Source organism: Propithecus coquereli, unplaced genomic scaffold, assembly GCF_000956105.1.
Source record: "Propithecus coquereli isolate 6110/MARCELLA unplaced genomic scaffold, Pcoq_1.0 Scaffold41, whole genome shotgun sequence".
NCBI lineage: Eukaryota > Metazoa > Chordata > Mammalia > Primates > Indriidae > Propithecus > Propithecus coquereli.
The window spans coordinates 665,520-687,423 of NW_012149841.1; positions in this window are offsets into that span (position 1 = coordinate 665,520).

Consider the following 21,904-nt stretch of genomic DNA (forward strand, 5'->3'; position numbering starts at 1 on the left):
TTTCTTTCTTTCTTATTGTTTATCATTGAGGTTTGGTGGTTTTCCATAGTGGTAACATTTGACTCCTTTCTCTTTCTCATTTTTGTGTTTGTTCTATCAGTGAGTTACATACTTTCATGTATTTTCATGATGTTAGATATTGTCCTTTCACTTCGAGGTATATGACTCCTTTAAGCATTTCTTGCAGGGCTGTTCTAGTGGTGATGAATTCCCTAAGTTTTTGCTTGTCTGGCAAAAGCTTTTTTTTTTTTATTTCAGCATATTATGGGGGTACAGATGTTTAGGTTAAGTATGTTGCCCTTGCCCCCACTCCCTCCCTAAGTCCGAGTTTCAAATATGTCCATCCTTCGGGTGGTGCTGGCAAAGACTTTATCTCTCCTTCATTTACGAAGGATAACTGTGTTTGGTTTAGCATTGTTGTCTGCTATTTTTAAATTTCTTGTAGCACTTTGACCATATTCTCTTGTAAGTGACTAGATATCTTTCTCTTGCTGTTTTTAGAATTCTCTCTTTGTCTTTAACTTTCAATAATTTGACTATAATGTGACACAGAGAAGAACTTTTTAAGTTGTATCTCTTTGGAGATATCTGAACTTCCTGTATCTGGATATCTGAATCTCTTGCTAGACTTGGGAAGTTTTTGGGTATAATTTTGTTAATTAGATTTTCCATGCCTTTGGGTTCTCTTCACCTTCTTGAACACCTAAAATTTGAATATTTGGTCATTTTTGTGGTGTCCCATATGTCATGTAGGCTTTGCTTATGCTTTTTATTCTTTTGTTTCTCTTTTTGTATGACTGGGTTATTTCAAAAGACCTACTTTCAAGTTTTTTTTTTGTTTTGTTTTACATTTCCCTGTTAATGTATTTTTCAAAAACCATAGGAATAGAAATTATTTGTGTTTCTTTTTTTTATTATTATGGGGGTAGCATATTATGGAGGTACAGATGTTTAGGTTACGTATGTTGCCCTTGCCCTCCCTTCTCCCCCAAGTCAGAGATTCAAGCGTGTCCATCCCTCAGATGGTGTGCATCGCACTAGTTATGTATGCATATACCCATCCCCTCCTTCCCCCTCCCACCTGCCCAACACCCAATAAACGAACCAATTTGCTGGTGAGTACATGTGGTGCTTATTTTTCCCTTCTTTGAAACTATTAGAATTCTAGAGGAAAACGTTGGAAATACTCTTCTAGACATTGGCCTAGGCAAAGAATTTAGGAAGAAGACCCCAAAGGCAATCACAGCAACAACAAAAATAAATAAATGGGACCTGATCAAATTAAAAAGCTTCTACACAGCCAAAGAAACTGTTACAAGAACAAACAGACAACCTACAGAATGGGAGAAAATTTTCACATGCTACAAAATCTATAAAGGGCTGATAACTAGAATCTATTTAGAACGCAGGAAAATCAGCAAGAAAAAATCAGACAAGCCTGCCTTCAAGTTTTAAAATTCTTTCTTCTGCAGTTGTTTACTGTTGAAGCTCTTGAATGAATTTTTTATTTCATTCATTGAATGCTTCACTTTAAGGATTTCTGTTTGGCTCTTTTTTTTTTTTTTTTTTGTCTATTCTATCTCTGTGAGTTTCTCATTCATACCCTTAATTTTTTTTCTTATTTTTTGTATTGTTTATCTGTGTTCTCTTGTATCTCACTGAGCTTATTTAATATCATTATTTTGAATACTTTTCCCAGCATTTCATACATTTGTTTTTCATTGGAATTTATTGCTAGAATATTGTGTCACTTTGGAGATGTCATATTTCCTGTTTTTTCATGTTTCTTATGTCTTTATTTTGATATTTGTGCATCTAGGGTGATAGTTACTTCTTCCAATTGTTTGAATTGGCTTTTGTAGGGGAAGACTTTTTCCTGAATGAAGATATATCTATGGAATTGGCTTGATAGGGCACTTTAGCTTTGATTCTGGGTGCATGCTGCAGTGTAGTCTCTGTTTGATTTCTTTGGCTGTAACAGTGTCAGTGGTGTCTGTAGTTTCCTTGGTGGCTTAGGCTGCAGTTATTAGTGAAGGCCATAGTTAGATTTTTCTGGGGGTGGAGGTGTCAGGTGGACCAGTCCTTAGGCCCCAGTGATGACAGTGACTGTCCTCGGACCCCTCAGGTGGCATACACAGGCACTGGTGTTAGTGGATCCAAGTAGGTTGGTACTTGGGCCTCCAGACAGGATAGGATCACCTGGGTGGGTCCTTCAATGCTCAAACAGCATGTGTGGTGATATCTGTAGAAATGGCAGCACAATCCTCAGGTTCCCAGTGGCATACACTTGTGTTAGCAGTGGCTGTGAGAGGCATGGTGGGCTGGTCTCCAGGCCCCCAGGTAGCATGTGCAGGTGAATCACACTTGATGGAAATGGCATGCTGGGTGAGTCTGTCCTCAGGCCTCGAGGAGGTATGCACAGATGCCAGTGGCAGTGGATGAGGCAGGGTGATCACCAGGCCCCCAGGGTCTGTTCTCAGGCATTGGGAAAGGTGGTGCCAGGCCAGATGGTCCTGTCCTAAGGCTGCTTAGTGGTGTATATGGAGCAGGCTGTGGAGGGCAGGGCAAGATGATTCCCAGGCTGCCCAACAGAGTCCTGGAGGTGGCGGCAGTGGCAGCGATGAGCAGAGAGAGCCCATCCTCAGGACACATGTAAGTGTGCTGTGGCCCTGCTGCTGGGGGGAAGTGGTTGATCTCAGTGGCAGCAGCTACAGACAGGCAGTTCTCAGGCTTTGAGAAACACATGCTTCAGGTCCTAGTGGTAGCAGCAGCAGCAGGGAGAGCCAGTCCTCAGGGCACATGCAAGATGCGGCAGCCATGATGTTGAAGCGGGTTGTGGGGTTGCTGCCAGTGGCATGCACTTTGGCCTCCAGCACAGCAGCAGTGGTGGCTACTGGCAAGGATTACCTGGTCTCAGGATGCATACAAGTGTGCCGCAGCCCTGCTTCTGGTGGAGGTTGGGTTGCTGTTAGTAGCAGTGGCCTCAGGCAGTCGGGTGTCAGGCTCTGGACAGTGTGCATTTTGGTTCCCTTTGTCCCGGGGACAGCCTGCCCATTGTGTTGCCTCACCTGTTCCCTGGGGTGCAGACAATGTATGTGCTAGAGTGCTGGGGCTCCCCCACTCTGCTGGATCCAGCTGGCATTGTGCCACTGCAGCCCTCATGTGGATATGGGAGGATGTCAGTGGGGCTCTAGGGATGTGGAGATGCAGGGCCTGTAGGGCCCTAGGGCAGGATGCATTCTGGTAGAGGCAGGGCTCTCAAAGTGGTGCCATGATGCAGCTGCTTGGGCCTTGAGGGGTGTGTGGGACCCAGTGTGAGCTCCCTCTCAGGATCAATGCTGCCACACGGTCTTCAGCAGCTCCCTCTTCTAGGCTCAGGGCCTGCATGTATTAAGGGGATCTCCTGTAGCTAGTAGTGCAGGAGTCCACAGTGGGAATGTGGACCACTAGGGATCTCTTATCCTTTCCATGCACTGGGGAACCTCTCTGGGCTCTCAGCCAATCCCAGTCAAGCTATAATAGCTGCCTCACTTCCCTCTCCTTCCATGCTACATCTATTTCCCATTGCTTTTCTACTGAATTCCAGTGTTCTCTCTTAGATACTCTAGCTGAAGTGTGATTATCCACTTGCCGTTTTAGTTCTTCTTTGTGGAGGAGATGAGTGCTGGGTACCTCTAATCAGCAATCATGGAGCCCCTCCCAGACCTTGTTTTACTGTAATTTTCCATGGTGGATAAAATTATCTCTTTAAACTATAGTATGGAAAAACAGCTTTTAATGAGTATAATCTACTCAAAGGAATCTTCCTCAGTCAAGAGATTATAGCACCATGTTGCCGTATAAACTGTCTTCAAATTACTATGTCACCAGAAATCCAACTTCTAAATATCATAATAGCTGGAAGATTTCCCATGCCATTTGAAATTATGACAGTGTACAGAATATTACCACAATTGACCATCAGGTTATTTAAATGCTTGATCAAGAAAATTTATTGAGTGCCAATATTTGTTGAAAATTAAAAGCAAAAATTGTCATTACATGGTTACAGAGGGTCAAATGATAATTATAGGTCAGACACTGGTACAAAGTAAGTAACCCATAGTATTTCTAAAAATCTTTTGCATGTAGGTCATAGTAATGATTAGAATACACGGAATAATATTTGTCCCAATGTAAAATGAACTTAGAGTTATGAGTCCTTAAATATCTAGTCGATTTTCAAATTTCTCAGCTAGTATAGGTTTCTTCATTTCTGGATTCACAGGCCAAAGCAACGAGCGAGATGAGTCGAACTTTCCAAGTTTTGAAAACTGTTTTTAAAAGTAATTCTGTAAGTGTTTTCACAAAAAAATAAAAATGATATCTTAATGGTTAAAATAATCACACACTCAAAATAATTACATATAGTACTTATAGAGTATCTTTTCATGAAATGTGAATTATAACATTGCTTTACCTTACAGACAGGAAATCATAGAAATTGACTATTTATGGGCTGCTCTGATAATTCTGGCTCAGTTAGAGCCAGAAATGAGTGTTGAAGCTCATTTAAGAACCTGGGATTTTGACATGGATTCCTCTCCCTTTCAATTTTAGGTCAAGCTCTGCCTCTGAAAGCCAGCTAAACCCTTCCTGGTCCTACTGGGATTACTGACCTGTGGCCTCCATCCTATACGTCTTCTGCCATGAGTGGTGCTTTTGCCAGAGTCATGAAAAATTCACTTAAGAAAGCAAAAAAGGAAATTAGATGAGCATTTTATTTCAATCCTTTTGACTCTCTGAACTATCTGGTGAGTCTCTGCCTTGGAAGAGTTAAGGAGCATAGGAAAGTTGAGTTCTTACTAGACAGTAAACTCCACGTGAGGATGTAGGGTCTCATGCCTCCTTGCTTTCTTTCTCTGTCTGGCCCCAGGGACTGCTCAACACTTAAGGCCATCTGAGGCGAATTCCACCCTGAAACTTAGGAAGTCATCTCTGAGCAACTCTGCTGTCAGTGTGGCTATTTCAAGGAAGAGAAAGGGACAAAGGGACTCGCTCTTTTGCCAGGTGCATTGTTCTAGAATAAGCAGGCTAGAGGAAGAGAAAAGGATTCTTTACGCTTTAAGTCCTGCCTTTCTAGCACAAGGCAAACTGCTGCTGTTATTTTCTCTATGATCCACTTTACTAAAGATACATAATAGACATTATCTATAATGCATGTAAAAAGTCAGAAAACCAGAAACTTCTCTGGCAGTAACACCTTACAACCTGATGCTGAAGAAAATATCCTTGTAAGACGAGCATCGTGCATTTCATAGAAATTGCTCTGTTAGTTTTCTCAGCTTCACTGGCAGGCATAGCATTTCATTACATCTTATATAGCGACTGATTGCTTGGGGCATCATATTCCTTTAAAAGTCATCCCTTTACTGCCTTTCGGTAATTGCATTCTGTGTGTGCAATGATCTGAAAGCTATTTGAGAGGAAAGAGCATAACATTACATATATGTTAGAGAGAGATGCCAAACTCCTGCACTATTTCCTGATACTTGATGATTCTAACAGTGCTGATTCGATAATAATATAGTCACATTGTTAATTTGCATTACCCTGGTTTGCAATTTATACAGCCTTTTATTTAAAAGAAAAATAAGCCCATTTCAATCTTTTATTCATGGTTAACTAGGTGATTGAAAGGGTTAATCAATGATTTACCAAATAAATTTCTAAACCACTGCAATGTTTCTTGCAAAACATTCAGTAGTCAATAAACAAATTAAAGGACAAGATATTTAATGCTGAGCAGAGAATGCATTAAAATATATTAATCCAGGCAAAACTTATACATGAGGAGCAAATTGGCAGCTTATTAGAGCCTGGCTTTGAAAGTCCAAAGGAAGAGGAGAGGAGAGCAGCAAAAGGACATCAAGGCCATTACAAATATGAGTATAGGTCCAATTAATTTATTGATATAATTAGCACATAGCTAGTAATAACATTACAGAAGCAGTCAGTAAGGGAGTGTGCATACACACCATTTGAATGAATTCAAAAGTACCCTGTACTTATCATAATTAAATTAATCGTTCTGGGAAAGCAACATAGAATATAGAGGCCATAGCAACAGGCCAAAAGTCATGCATCCGATTTATTTTCTTACCAAACTAAAATGTCTAGAATTTTTATATCTTCTATAGAACAGAAATTACAGAAATTACTATGACTATCAGGATTAAGTGGCCCACTTATAACTCCAGCATTTGTGATACTATGAACTAAATTGCCATGGCTTATAAAAAAGAAACAGGGAAACATAAAAGTGAAATTTTGAAGTGAAATACATGGTCAAGCAAATTATTCACTTCTATATATTTGCTCCTGATATACATAAAAATAAGAACAAAAGAATTACATTTCATACTTTCTAAATACCACATAGTATTACAAGCAAAGTACAGAGAATAATCTAAACTATAGTTAAAATTATACATTTTTTAAAAACTTTGGTACCGCTTTTCTTTAATTATGTTTTTAATGCTATTAATATTTGCTTTAATCTTGTACTCCTTTTGTTTGCCTGGTGAGAAGGATGCGAACTTTTCTTAAAGGAGTGAGATGGATTTCATTCTAACGTAGCTGTTGTCTATTGCAAATGAAACTTGTAAGCAAACAAACCCAAAAAATTAAGAAGAAAGGGAGATGTTTCTAGGGAAAAATTCGGCTTCTAGAAAAATAAATGAAAACATGTTTTTGTAGAAAAGTTCTTTGTCATGCGCTTCCCACAGAGGAAAAGTGTATCGTGGAAATTTTGGAAGATACAGGTCTGCAGATACCTGGATACTGCTGTGAGTGTGGGTGAAGGCTGGGGGTTGGAGTATTAGATACAGGTGACGGTGTTCAAGTAGTGGCTGTGGTTGTCCAGAAATAGGGTACAATTAGTCCTGGCAGAATATCTACTAAATCAGGAAATTAAAAAATGACTTTCCTAGGGTGATTTATCCTTAGTTCTTAATCTCTTTGGATCTTTAAGAGTCTGATGAAATCTGTGTTATTTACAGCAGATTCGACAGATTTGTGTAGCATGGCAGGATCAAGAATACAAGATTTAACAATAATTAATAATATTTGTGTGCTTACCATTTGCCCAACATTCTTCTAATCACTCTACACATTTAATTAACCTTTTGGATTCTCCTAACAAGCCTGTAAGGTCCGTATTTATTTCCATTTTCACAGATTAAAAATCTGAAGCAAGAAGAGATTAAGTTAATTGTCCAGGTTCATGCAGCCAGCAATGGTGAAGGTGAGAGCTAAGCATTCCGGGGTCTGTGCTTTCAGCTACTTCACCATACTGCTTCTGCATCCAGCCTTGAAGACAGGATAGCTCTTCTCAATCTGGACATACGCGTTGGCCTTAGCTCTCTGAGCCTTTCTCCTAACCAATGATTGAATAGTGTAAGAAGCAGGATAAGTGAGACCATTGTAAGTACTGGTGGGCAGTGGAGTGAATGGGACAGCTTAGGACAATTAAACTTTTATTATCACACATTGCCCTTTTAGGTACCTTCAGATTTGTCTAACCAACTGTCTCTGGGGTCTGCATCCACAAAAATCTGTTAGTCTGAGGCCATCAGTGCATTGATAATGGCCTCACTGGTGTTTCTTCTGTCCACTCCCACCCTGAAAGTTTTTCTTCTAGTTGCTTTAGATGCCGGGGAATGCACGAGAACTTACATAGACTCTTGAGTGCTCAAGGGATAAGGAATATAGGCCAATTCCTCTCCGGGATATTAAAGAGAATTATCTGGTGCAATATCGGAAGTGGATGAGGGGAAGATGGTGTATGTCCTCGTTGAGAGGCATAGCACCTTGTGATCATCACAGGTCCTCTCTGTGTACCTTGGTCAACTGAGCCCGACAACAAGGCAAATCTGAATCTTAGGGAGCAGGAGGATACAGCTGGGCCTTGAGAGTCAGGCATAGTGAGGAAGGACCTCCTTTTGTTCATTTACCATGGTGTACTTGGGGCAGAGCTGCCCAGGAGCCCTGAAATAAACATTCCGTTCTCTTACACATTGTCCACCCATAGCAGCCTTTTCTTTCTTCCTGATCTGTGAGCAAATCTCAATTTTACTCAAAAACTTGTATGCATCTCTAGATTAGGAACTTAAAGTGGGATTTTTCACTCATTTATTGATATTTTTATTGAGGTATAATTTTCCTGCAGTGAAATGCAGAGCTCCTAAGTGTGCAGTTTGTTCAATTTTAACAAACGCTTATGCCTGTGTAACTTACACCCCATCCATATCTAAAACATTTAAATTCTCTTGTATCCCTTCCCAGTCAATCCTCAACCTCTCCCCATCAGAGCAATCATCATTCTGATTTCTTTCACCTTATATTATTTTTGACTATTCTAGAACTTCATATACATGAAATCATATGTGACCTTTTTCGCTCACCATAATTTTTTACATATTAACTCACGCTGTTGCATGTATCAGTCATATGTCCCATCTTACTGCTGAGCAGTATTCCACTGTACGAATGTACCACAGTTTGTTGATGAACATACGGATTGTGTCCAGGTTGTGGCTATTATGAATCAAGCTTCTGTAGACATTTTTGTACAAGTCTTTTGTGGACATATATTTTCATTTCTATGAGAGGAATCGCTGAGCCATACAGTAGTTTTTTTTTTTGTTTGTTTCTGTTTTTGTTTTTGAAGGATACATTAGGACTTGCAAAGGTAGAAGGAATAATATATTCTAGGACAGGGGTTGATCTGAGCAAATGTGCACAGTGGTACCACAGAGCTGTCAACGTCAGTTCACGACACGAGCATCGCTGAGGAAGAGGCGGAATTGTCCAGGCATGGCTGAGTGCCCATCCTGGGTCTGTGTACCAGGGTAAGCTCTTATTCTTGCTAGTTATTTCATTAATGGCCCTAAATCCCACAGGCAGTCTCGTTGCCCTGGAAGGATTACTGTGATTATCTTTATTATACAGCTCCACCTATAGAACCAAGCTCAGAATGGTGCCTCCTACTGATATAATCCTGGCTCTGGACACACCCCTGAATAGCTTCGAATTTCTTTAATTTCTCTTACTTCTGGCAGGAAAATGACACAGGATGGTTATACGGCATGCCTGTTCACATACAAGCCCTAGAACTCTTCAGAACACATGTCTTTACCATTATTTGGCAGAGTGACATGTGTTCATCTCTTTAAAGGGCATTTACTGCTTGCTGCAAGGAGAGATCACTGTCTTATGGTTCCGGAATAGTCCCTGAAGTGCCCAAGTCTCATGCTCTCAGTCAAAGAACAAGTTTTTAGTATTATTCCATTGACTAACTCGCTGCTCTTTAGGGATTTATTCATGATCCTATAGAAAAACATGTAACAAAGTCAGAGCTAGAAATTAGCTTTCCTCCCCAAAGCTAGCAAAAGAGGACTGGATTCAGTGTACAAAATGAGGGAATTAGGATAGACTAAAAGATTTCCAACCAGTAGTTAGAGCCTGCATATTAGTTTCCTAGAGCTGCTATAACAAAGTAAGTACCACAAACTGTCTTAAAATAATGGAAATTTATTGTCTCATAATCCTAGAGCCCAGAAGTCCAAGATCAAGGTGTTGGCAGGGCTGTCCTCCCTCTGAGTCCTCTAAGGCAGAATTCTTCTTTGTCCCTTCCTGGCTACTGGTGGTTTGTCCACCACCTTTGGCATCCCTTGACTTGCAGCTGTATAACTCCAATCTCTGCCTTCACCGACACATGAGGTTCTCTCTGTGTGTCTCTGTATCTTCATGACATAGCTATCTTCTTATAAGGACAGCAGGCATCTTGGAATAGAAGCCCACCCTACTCCAGCATGACCCCATCTTAAATAATTGTGTCTGCAATGACCCTATTCCCAAATAAGGTCATATTTTGAGGTTTTGTGGGGTAGAATTACAACATATCTTTTTTTTTTTTTTTGCAAATACAGTTCAACCTATGACGCTCTAAATTGGGCAGCTTCTCTGGAAATCTTTACAAACAAGAATGCTCAATCTTCTGACATCATTAGGGAGAGTTCCTGGGAAAGGAAAAGGGATTGTTCAATGTTCTGGGTTACTGACTCCATAGCAGACCCGAGACTAATTCCTGTGTATCAGCCATGATTCTGTTGTCATTTTTTCCCTCTAAATAGTTACTTCTAATTATGCCCCTTTGATGTTCACACCTCTGAAATTTCTTGAAACTGAGATCATTTCCATTTCTCACACTTTCAACATTGTTAACATAAGCTGAACAAAATTGAGTCCTTTTAGGCCTTTTTGGTGAGTTGGCTCCTGTAGCACCTTAAGAATTGTAAGTTGCTCTTTTCTTCAGCTTTCTCCTCAGGTGACCGTTTTCCTCGCACTAAGAATCTCACCTTGTATCTCACAATAGTGGGAACGAAGACGTGGACGCCTCTGTTTGTGAAGGGACTTCTGACACATCTAATTCCATCTAGAAGCTGAGTGTCCATGACAGCAGCTTTGTCTCTAACAGCTCCAGGGAAATCAGATTTTTGTCTTTATGGCTTTTACTTGTATGCTTCGTTTATCCATTTCTTTCACAAAACCCAACATGCAAAGAAGCCCACAGTTTTTGCACCTTTTGTATAAGCTTTTTGGTGATTAAAACCCCTGGGTGTTGAGTTAGCATAAATGTTAAAAACATGTACCTAGAGTACAGGAAGAGCTTTTTCTCTATGCACTTTTAAAGAGTGTCAGGGCTGTGAATAATGCTGGCTTGAAAACTCTGGGATGTCAAGGCCCTCTGATGATAGCCCACGTGGAGGTGAGACTGTAAGTTTTTCCCAACTTCGCTGCACTAATGCCTATGCATCATTTCTGAGAAAGAGAAGAAAGCTCGGATCTCAGGAATTCTGGAAATTTAGTGAACAGTAAGTACAGAAGTGTGGGTATGCATTAAGTATGTCTTTTTATTCTGATGTTTTGACATCTCAGAACCTTGCTGACACTGGGAAGGGACTGCTTCTCCCAGGGTTAGCTAATTTCTAGAGATGGCAAACAACTGGCCCTCCTTTCATATGCAAACCAACCAGGCTAGGGCCCAAGCTCTCAGCTGCATCCTTTAATAGGCTGTCGCAGGTGAAGCCACTATCCCCCCTCTGGCCCTCCCCACCCCAGGGCCAGATATGAGATAATTAGGGGCAGCCCCATACCCTAGAGCCCACGCAGAAGTGAATCAGACCAGCCAATCCTAAACCACATAGCCTGCCTAGTCTGCCTCGCCCATTCCTTACCAGGGAAACCACAATAGAGCCTCTGGCCCGTGTTCTCCCCTGGCTCCCTCTACCCCCTGGCCAACTCTGGTGCTGTCCTGCGTGGCCCTGCATGGCATGCTGTGCCTCCTTGCTAAGGATCTGTGAGTATAAAAACTTCTTCCTTCATATAAGTGTCTGTGTGTCCTATCGCACTTGATAAAAGCAAAACTGGATACATATAGATTCGCTGGAAAGTAGCTCTAATCTAATCACTTTGAGGTGTCCTTCATTGGTTATAGGCAAGTCAGGGATTGGTCAAGGGTGATTTTGACCAGACTTAGTCAAAAGAAGAAAGGGACCCAATGTGTATTCTAAGCCTGGCGTCTGCAACAGGAAATCGCTGAGGGCTTATTGCCGGGCTATTCCAAAGGGGGCAATGGTGCACAGAGAAAGGCCTTTCTGAGTTTGATGGTCCGGGTTCATTTCTCCGGCTGCTATAGGCTTTTTTTTTTTTTTTTTAAAAAAAAAAAACAATGTTTCCTTCTACTTTGTTCTCCCTCTAAACTATTCACTCTGAGGCTGAGACTGGAGTAAGGCCTGGTAGGTCCCTAGGGAACAAATTTTACAGAGGTGCTCATGTCGGGAGCATTCGAGGGATGCCTTGCTCGCCCACCCCTGTTCTCCACCCTGACTCACACTTCCAGAAGGCTCTACATCTTAAAAGTCTGGAATTTGATTCTTTAACGTGCTTTTGTGCTTAGATAAATCATCATGTCTAATGGTCATCAGAAATTATTCAGGAATTAAATTGAAACTGGGCATGAATCTTGCCCTCCAACATATATTAGTCTAAAATTAATAAGACAAGTACTGGCTACATTGCTCATTCACATATAGTCATCCAAATATACTCCTCTCATATGGATTTTGTGATTATGGTGGGAAAAGCTAGATAGAAGTGTCCCGGCATCATCTTCGTAGATGGAATTTAAGTAATAAAATCGTATATAGCAAAAGGAAGACGTAGTAAGCCGTCCTTTTGTGTTACTATAACATACGGTTTGTGCTCCTGGTATACAGAGCTTTATGTGGTCATTGAATTGTGCACTTCCATGTCAGTCATTTCACTTGGCGGGTTGTGCGGGGGCAGAAACCCTTCTTGGTCCTCTCTGTTTCTCCAGTATCAATGACATACCAGACATTCAAAAATAGACATCAATATACTCCTCTGTTTTTGAATGAGGAGTTTTTAAAGCATTGCAGAAGTATCTATTTATCCTGTGAGTATATAATTCTGTGAAGCTGTGTTGATTCCATACCCTTCTATCCATCCATCAATAGAGGGCCCCTATTACGGATCCGCAGTATAAACCCATCTTCCCAATAAAGCTGTAAAGTCTTTGGGGGGTGGGGAGGGAGTGTATCCTTTCTGCTTTGCATATATTACCCAAATCATCCAACAAAGGGATGTGAATTTATTCATCTTACCTCATCTTAGTAAGGAAAACAGGACAATCTATAAAACTATCAATTTGTGACTATTTAATTCAAAATTATTATGTATTCTGCATTTCATGTGGTGGATATCAACTGAATAGTTTGGGTACCTCCCAATTTCCATTTTTAAAATCAATTTCAATCTTTGGGAGTGGTTGCTTTGCCATGGTGCATATCTTTTATGTGATATTTTTAAATTGAGTAAAAGAAAATATGGAAGGGTAAATGACATAGTCCTAGGATCTGAATGTGATGCTTGAACAAAAGATAGGATATTCACGAGATGCAATGGAGCGTGTGTCTACTTATCTGGCTGTGCAAACTTATGAGCCTGATAACAATAGCAATGAGGCATTTTTTGCATGAGTGACTCTTCAGGGATTCTTCTAATAGCCGTGGTAGGAGGCTTGTACTTGGAGATCAGAGTTCTTGCACTGAATAAAATTGTGTACTTTTTTTTAGCTTCTCTCCCAGTTATGAATTCTGACCTGAAGCCTTCTCCACGTGCCCAGCTTGGGTTGGCCTCTGAAATTTTCTCCTTTCTTCATTATCACTGCCCACCCTTGCTCCACTCACCTGTGTATATTTCTATGCATCAAATTTTTATGCATCCATCTAATTGATTACTTCTTAAAAGATAAAATTACACAGATGTATCCCCCTTTAACTACACAGTCAATATATTTATACTCATCACTTTCTTGTCTTTATTCCTCCCAATGATTTTTGAAATGTGTCTGCATCTTTCACTTATAACCATTTGTCTATTTTAATGTATTTTTAGGTATATTATCAACCATGTATTCAAAAAGTGCTGCTTCCAAAATTAGAGATTCCAAGCGTGTTGGTGGTATAGTGGTGAGCATAGCTGCCTTCCAAAATTAAGAGATTCCACAGACAGGCGTCAAAATCATGTGTACTCTGCAGTTGTATCCCCTATGTCTCTTCTTGCCTCAACATTCCAGCCAGAACAGTGTGTCCTGCACATGCCAAGCCATAGGCTCTCCTGTGGACCTTTGTTTGACCTTTTACCCAGTCACCTTTACCTGATACAACATAAATTCTCCTCCTCACCAATTCTTTTTTTTTTTTTTTTTTTTTTTGAGAGAGTCTCACTATGTTGCCTGGGCTAGAGTGCCGTGGCGTCATCTTAGGTCACAGCAACCTCAAACTCCTGGGCTCAAGCGATCCTCCTGCCTCAGCCTTCCGAGTAGCTGGGACTACAGGCATGCACCACCATGCCCGGCTAGTTTTTTTTTTTTCTATATATTTTTAGTTGTCCAATTAATTTCTTTCTATTTTTAGTAGAGACGGGGTCTCGCTCTTGCTCAGGCTGGTTTCGAACTCCTGAGCTCAAACAATCCACCCGCCTTGGCCTCCCAGAGAGCTAGGATTACAGGCGTGAGCCACCGTGCCCAGCCCCTCCTCACCAATTCTACCTGGCCTCCAAATTGGAGGGATTGCCTAGATCCTCTGGATGCTGTGTTCTTTTCTCTAACTGGGCTTAGGACGCACTGCTTTGCACAAAAATGTTCCTGTGTTTCCTCCCATGTTCTGAGATGCCAAGTGTCTCCTGCATTAAGGACTGAGTCTTAACTTACTTTTGTTTCCTAAGATTATTCAACAAAGAGCTGGGACACAGGAAGCATAGAGCATATAAGGTGTAGACAAAGTATGAACGACGGAATTATGCTGCCTAGGTACACATTCTGGCTTTGCTACTCCCTAGCTGAGTAACTTTGGGCAAGTTACTGAACCTCTCTGAACTGCAGTGTGCTGACCTATAGAGTGTGGAGAATAACAGTATGCATCCATTTTTATTCCCTATGTTGCCTAGGCCCTTAGTATTTAAAATGAAAAAAAAGTACTAATTATGGAAATCCATTACACACACACACAGATACTATTTCTCCTTTGCATTTGAAACACAGACATTAGTATTTCTCCATCTGGGGATTGACCCTATTTTCATGACGCAAGTCAATTTATTTCTGGATTTGGAGTATCATAACATCAATTAAAAAAGAACTTCCACCTTTTTCCTTTACAGACTTTGTGTTAATAATTGCAGTCCTCCCCTTCCCAGTTCTTTCTGCCCAGCTCTTTACCCTGCCCTCCCAGTTCAGAAGCTCCTCTCTTTTGATGCTGAGTCTCTCTCTGAATAAGGAGATCCCATAGGATGACGAACCTTATAATCCATGCCAGGGTCAACAAAAATGTAAAGGAAAAACCCAGATATTACAAGGTTTAACCTGGGCAAGAAATCAATGGAGTGACTCCAGGCAGAAGGACAGAGGAGGAAGAATAAATTTTAGGGAAGGGGCAGTATCCCTCAAGCCGTTCTCCATAGTTAAGTCTATCTTCTCTTTACTTTCCTTCACTTGGCAGGTTTATGGAACTCTAATTTTTTAGCTGTCACTATCTCTGATATGTATTTCATAATTTTCAGAGAAGAAAGATATGTCTTCCTCATTTTAAATTGTAGTATAATATAGTAGTTAAGACCATACTATTGAGTTAGTATTGCGACCAAATACTAACTTTGTCGCTTACTTGGAAGGTGATCTTGGACAAATTTACCTGATGATTTTATTTCTCAATTTACTATTCTTCAAAATAAGGATGACAATAATAGGACTTCCCTTATGATAGTTAAATTAGTTAAAATATGTAAAGCATTTAAAATAGTGCCTGGCATGTAAGAAGTGCCACTTTGCCATTGTTAATACATGAGCTCCCATGTCTAGCAAGGCCAGACACCACGTGAATGGGTAGATCTATTTTCTGCCCTTTGAAATGTAACTTCAGTCCTGGTACCTTCCCCTAGAATGAAGTCAGACCCCCTCGCAAGTATCTGTCTTGAAGTCTGTCTTTCACTTAATTACATGTCTTGTTGATTCCCCTCAATTGATTTCCTGATTCCCATTGAGGAGTCTCTTGCTTTTGGCTCAGAGCATCTCCCATTCAAATACTGGCTAATTAGACCCGGGTATTCCTGAGCCTCTCCTACCTCTCAGCCCCCATCATCCTGTGATGAGGAAGGAGGGTTGATGCAAATTGCAACTGACAAGGTGTACCTAAGTGGACATTTATTGACTCCTACTAACCATGCACACTGGTACAGATAATTACTGTTCACAGCCTGCACACACGGAAGGCCACATCTCACAGGTGAGGTGATGAGGGGAGAGCTTCAGTTCGATGGAGAACTTTTCTTCAGAAATATTCCGTTGTCCATGTCCTTCCATATTACTCATCTTAGTCCCACAATGGCAGCTGTGTTAATCCATCTGTGTCGCCATAACAAAATACCTGAGACTGGGTAATTTATAAAACAAGTTTATTTCTTCATAGCTCTACAGTCTGGGAAGTTCAAGATCAAGGCACCGACAGATTTGGCTGTCTGGTGAGGGCGGCTCTCGGCTTTCAAGACGGCGCCTTGTTGCGGCATCCTTTTGGGGGGGGGAAGCTGCGTCCTCACCTGGTGGAAGAACAGGAGGGGAACAAATGCTGCATGAAACTTCTTTTATAAGGGCCTTAATCTCATTCATGAGGGAGGAGGCCCCAGGATCGAATTACCCCTTAAAGTCTCCACCTCTTAATACTATTGCCTTGGCCATTAAGTTTCAATGCCTAAGTTTTTGAGGGGACACATTCAAACCATAGCAGCAGCCTTCTATTTTTCCAAGTATAAAATATGCATAGCTCAAAACATGCCTTTGGACATCAAATATGTGCCAGGTCTAGTTGTTTCTGGTGGGGCAATACTGAGTGTATGCATCCAAACTCAGAAGGGCAGAGCCTGGGAACACGAAAGGAGTGGAGGTGACTTGTAGGCCAGGGACATCAGTCCAAGTGTAATCCATTAAGCACTGTCCAGGAATGATGCCAGCATTGAGAATTGGCTCGAACAAAGGGACCAGGAATGGAGAGAGAGATTGAGTGTGGGATACAGAATAGAATAGATAGTTTCAGAAGAGCAGTTGCAAGAACCAGCCAGGATTCCCTTAGGTGCTAGGTCCTATGAAGTGCTTAGTAGCCTTATGCAGTGTGAGAAGAAAGCTGGTAAGGGCATTGAGCTAGTTCTTTCTCTTCTTTTGGCCTTCCCACTGGGTCTCTGTGTAATACAAATGATATCCACATTTAGACTTGTAATAAAACAAGTCAACTTCTTTTTCTAAAAAAAGGGTAACATTTTTTGATAGCTTTGAGCTGCAGCTTTACTCATCTGATTAGTTTTCTTGCTTACAGAACACAAACACACACAGAACATATGATAGAATATACTATAGTACAAAACTGTGGTTGACTGTGGCCAGGCCTTTTATAGGAATTTCCTTATAGCAGGGCTGCCGTAAGACCATATGGCAACTTTGTGTACATTAGAAAAAGAGCTGATACAGCCCTGTACCTGGGCATGCCTGGCTTGGGGACAAAGGCACAGATTGGCTATAAGCCAATCAGCTGGATGTTCCGTAGGGCCCAGCCCACACGACTGCAGTGGAAGCCCTAATTATATGGTGCTATGCAGGGTGATGTCACTCTTTCCCAGCCAAATGGGATAAGAGCCAGCTAATCTGCTGCACTGGGTTCCTCTGACTGTAGCAAGTTCCTCACTCCAGGTGAGTAGCATCCATCCAGGAAATCTGAACATGTTTGGTGCTGGGTGACCAAAGCAGAGGACAGCGACTTCCACTCCCAGACTCCTGGGAATCTGCAGCTTGTCGATCCTTACTGGTTAGAAAGTACATTGAATTGGAGGGGGGAAAAAAAGCCCAGTCTGAATAGTCATTTCTGCTAATTTCCAAACCTAGATCTGTTCGTTGTTCCCCCTTAACTCAGGCACTCAGCCTCAGTCTCTCTGGAACAGTTTGCCTTTGTTCAGGATTCGCCCTACTCTGAGCTCACAGCTACTCCTTAAACAAATAGCTTATACTATATTGAACGAAGAATTACGTCCACGGTCTGGCTCTGCCACTAACCAGCAATTGAAATGTGGGATAAGCAATTTGCCATCTCTGGACTTCACTTTTCTTGTCTGTAAAATGGGGTAGTATAGAGATCCAAAGAAATTAATGGTTTGAAATGCTGTGAAAACCATAAAGTGTGATACAAATTAAAAAGACAACAGAAACTGGAAAGGGTTAAATCCAAAAGTTAAGGTAGAGCAATTTACTCAACCATTTTCTCTACCATTCCTAGACACAGTTTGGACATCTGTTAAGTACTGAAGAAATATATCATTTTCAACTGTCTGAATCCATACGCAGTCGACTTCAAAGCTTAATTGTATTTGAATGAGGAATCAATACGTTATAACTGCACTAACATTACTGTGCTGAAAATCTGTGCGTGTTTCTGGTGCCTTCATAATATATTTCAATTTTCCCATTATTTTTCCATTATTATCCCATATTTTTGAAAGGATTCTTTGAGCATTGCAAAGTGTCACAAATCCCAAATGAATGATAATGACTGTTTGTTTCGATTTCAAGCTACATTTGTTACAATGTTCTGAAGCTCCTCCTGGTTCCAGACTGTCTATAACAGACACACCAAACAATTCTTCCTAAAACATCCATTTCATCATGTTTCTTCCTGGATAACCAGGTTTCCCCTCTTTCTCAGCTCATCTTATTATGAGTGACAGACATAGTTCTTCATGGTTTGGCTATAGCCTTTCTTTTCATACTTGTCTCTCTAAGTTTTAGAATACACCCCCTCTTCCAGCCAGGCTGAGCACCTCACAATCTCTCATGGGGGACTGATTATTCTCAATGGTATCTTTGATCTTTCTGACCTGACCCAGAATGCCATTATCTCACCGTTGCCATAGCCAGTCTGACCCACTGCACAAGGCCCTACTCAGGACTTTTGGGGTTTCTCTAGCTCTAGTGACCTCTCTCTCTGATAAACCTTGACACCGGGAGCACATGGCCTGGAAAACCTCTTGATTTCTGGGGCCACGCTGCCTTTAGGGCAGTGCTGTCATCAATGCCAAAGTCAAGTCCAGATGGATCCTCAGGCCATGCTGGGTCCTTCCTCTATCACCCTAAGACCAATTCTTCATTTAGGCCTGATGTGACTCCACTGTGAATAGAACAAAGCCCACCAACAAAATGATAACTTACCAGCTGCTAATCTTCACGGGCTCAAGACAAGAAAAAACACAGTACAGATATAAAAGAACAGAGGTCAGTGTGGCAATGAGGGAAACAGGAAATATAGCCAGATGCTGAGAAAGCAATGGCTGAAAAACTGCAATCACCAGGACCATATATTGGCCTGTTAAAAAAAAATTCAAGGTATAAATTTAAAGACCGTGATATATCCTCTTTAAGTTATTCTATATACTAGTGAACTACATTCCAGGAAATAATTGGCTCTTACAAGAACATATAATTCAGGCTGGTAAGATCTCCATACATATAGAGGTTTTCTTCAGCTTAAATTTGCTCACACCTACAGTGTTAATGTCAATTTTGAGACAAAGCGAGTCCTACGTCCCCCTTGTTGGACATTTGGTGTGAATGCCTACCCCGCACTGTTTCCTCCTATGAAATAATCTGTACTTTCTTTGCTGAGTCGTTTCTCCTGACTCTCTGTTCACGCTATCAAGAGAGATGACTCAATCTCTGACTCCAGGGGTGGGTGTGTGACCCTGCTGGGTCGTTCAGGGTATTCTAGCTCCTCTGGGCACAGTGAGTAGTGGATGAAGGCAAGGCATCCTCCACATTGGCCCAAAGAGACCCAATGTCAGGAAACGTATGTGAGCATTTTGGAGAGAGATACTCATCCTGTATCAGTCAGGGTTCTACCAGAGAACAGGGCCAGTAGGATAGATAGACGATAGATACATGGATAGATTTTAAGAAATTGGCTTACATGATTGTGGGGCCTGACTCATCCGAAATCTGTAGGGCCCACCGCAGACTGGAAACTCTCTGGCATGAGCTGCTACTGCAGTCCAGAGGTGGAATTTCTTCTTCAGGGAAATTTTGGTTTTGCTTTTAAGGCTCTTCAACTGATTGGATGAGGCCCACCTGCATTATGGAGCTGGAGGATACTCTTCTCTACCTAAAGTCAAGTGATTATAGATGTTAACCACATCTATACCAGAACGTGTTTTGTAGTTGTCACCTGGGTAGGCATTTTCCAAAATTTTGAGGGAAATAAAATGCATCGGGGCCTTTTTATTTAATTGGTCAGTGTCCAGGCTTCATATTGTGATTTCAACCCAAGTGCAGACACTGTGTTGCTGGATTCTTTTAAGATCTTTTATAAAAACTATTCTCTGGATACCGTTTCCAAGTCAGCATGTCTGTACCATCCTGATGGGCCAATCGCTTAGGAACCTGTGAAGACATACTAAGCCCACAAATGGGAACTATAGATTGTCAAGTCACCTTCCTGGACCTGGGATCCAGCCTCGTCTGCAGTGCTTGAGTGTGCTTGTGTCTCTGGTCGGTGCCACACAGGGAGAGGTGGGTGTGAAGTGGATGTCAGAATTCTCAGAAGGGGAGAAATGAGACCAGGGCTCCCATGGGAAACCAGTTCAGGCTCTGGGGCTCTACTTGAGGGCACTGTTGACTCTAGCTAGTCCCAGGAACCAGGGAGGACCAAGTCAGATGTAGAAAACTTTGAGAAAGGAGCTCCACAGCACCAGGCTCTGCTTGAGGCAAGGGCCCTGCTTGTGCAGGTCTAAGGATGCTGCTCTGAGGTCTACATTTTTTTTTTAGTCTGTCAATGTTGATGATGGTCAGAGCCAGAAGTCATTTCTTTTTTACTTTAATTCTTCTATCTCCCAAAGTAGTAATTCTATTTTCGTGAGTTGTATATTTTTAAAAAGCACTTCCCACCCTCTGTTACCACTCTCAACACACGTGCCCAAGCGCACACACACACACACACACACAACTAAATAGCATTCTTGTTAGAATAACTAAATTCAGCGATGAATAGAGAGGATTAAGTATAATGCTCATCCTATATGCTCCTCTTACAGTAATTGATATAACATCAGTGAGATTTTACTGGCAAAATTGATTCAAATCAAACCAGAAAAACTCAGCCTCAAGAACTGAAAATGAGCTAAAAGATGGTAAGCAAAGAATAATAATATGTGGCAATGTCTTCAAATTATTCATGTTTTAAGCTTTATATAATTTGAAGTTGCAAAAATGTGTTTAACAAGTGTGGATTTTTTTTTAAATGTGATGTCTTTATTAATGATCAAGAAGCAGTACTGAAAACACAATAATGCCATCTCAGTGATGTTAAATTGGAAGGCGTTGAAAATATTTGGGAAGAAATATGAATAATACAGATAGAGCTATAGAGGTTATAAATATGGATGGAAGGGATATCAAAGATATTTCAGAAACATACAAAGCAATTGTGTCTATAGGAAAGTATAACTGAAAGCAAAGAAATCTTCAGCTAGGAAAGTGGTCCTGTAATGTCTTCTTTTAGCTTGGTGCCCTTTGTGTCAGTGGGGTTGATATGATATGATATTCCAAGGGGATGGTCAGAAGTAGTTATACTGGCATCAGGAAATTAAAAAAATTGTACTTTTAAAACTTTTTTCTATTTTTATAATGTGACCATATGCCAATCTTTATGAAATAAATTTTTCTCTCATTAATATTTTAAGACTTCCACTTTGCACAACTCCTGGGCCTTCGTTCCTATAATCCCTGCATAGTCTGTGCAAATGGTGCCCCCTGGAGATTTGCAGTGAACACCCTATATAACTGTATACCATTACCTTGATTTTAAATAAAATGGACCCTCTCATTCCAGAATGTTTCCCAGTGTCTAGTGATATATACACAACACTATAGCATCTAGAAAGTATCTAGTGTTTATTGGGTTATGTCAAAGGGTCATTTACACTGAACTTTTGAATATACGTATTCAAATGCTTGGCATTAGGCAGGCCATAATCTGAGTGATTTAATGATTTACTGACTACCTTTCCTGGAAGAATTGAACGGTGTAGTTATCTCCTCTGTTACTCTCTGTAGGTTTTACTGGCTTGAAGATTTTCAAAAAAGTGATTTCTTCCTCTCTATATAATTAAATTTCACATTGTTTCACAGGTCACATTTTACCTGTTGGCATCAAATCAATTTATAGGGTAAAATGTATTCTCTGATTCCAAGCTT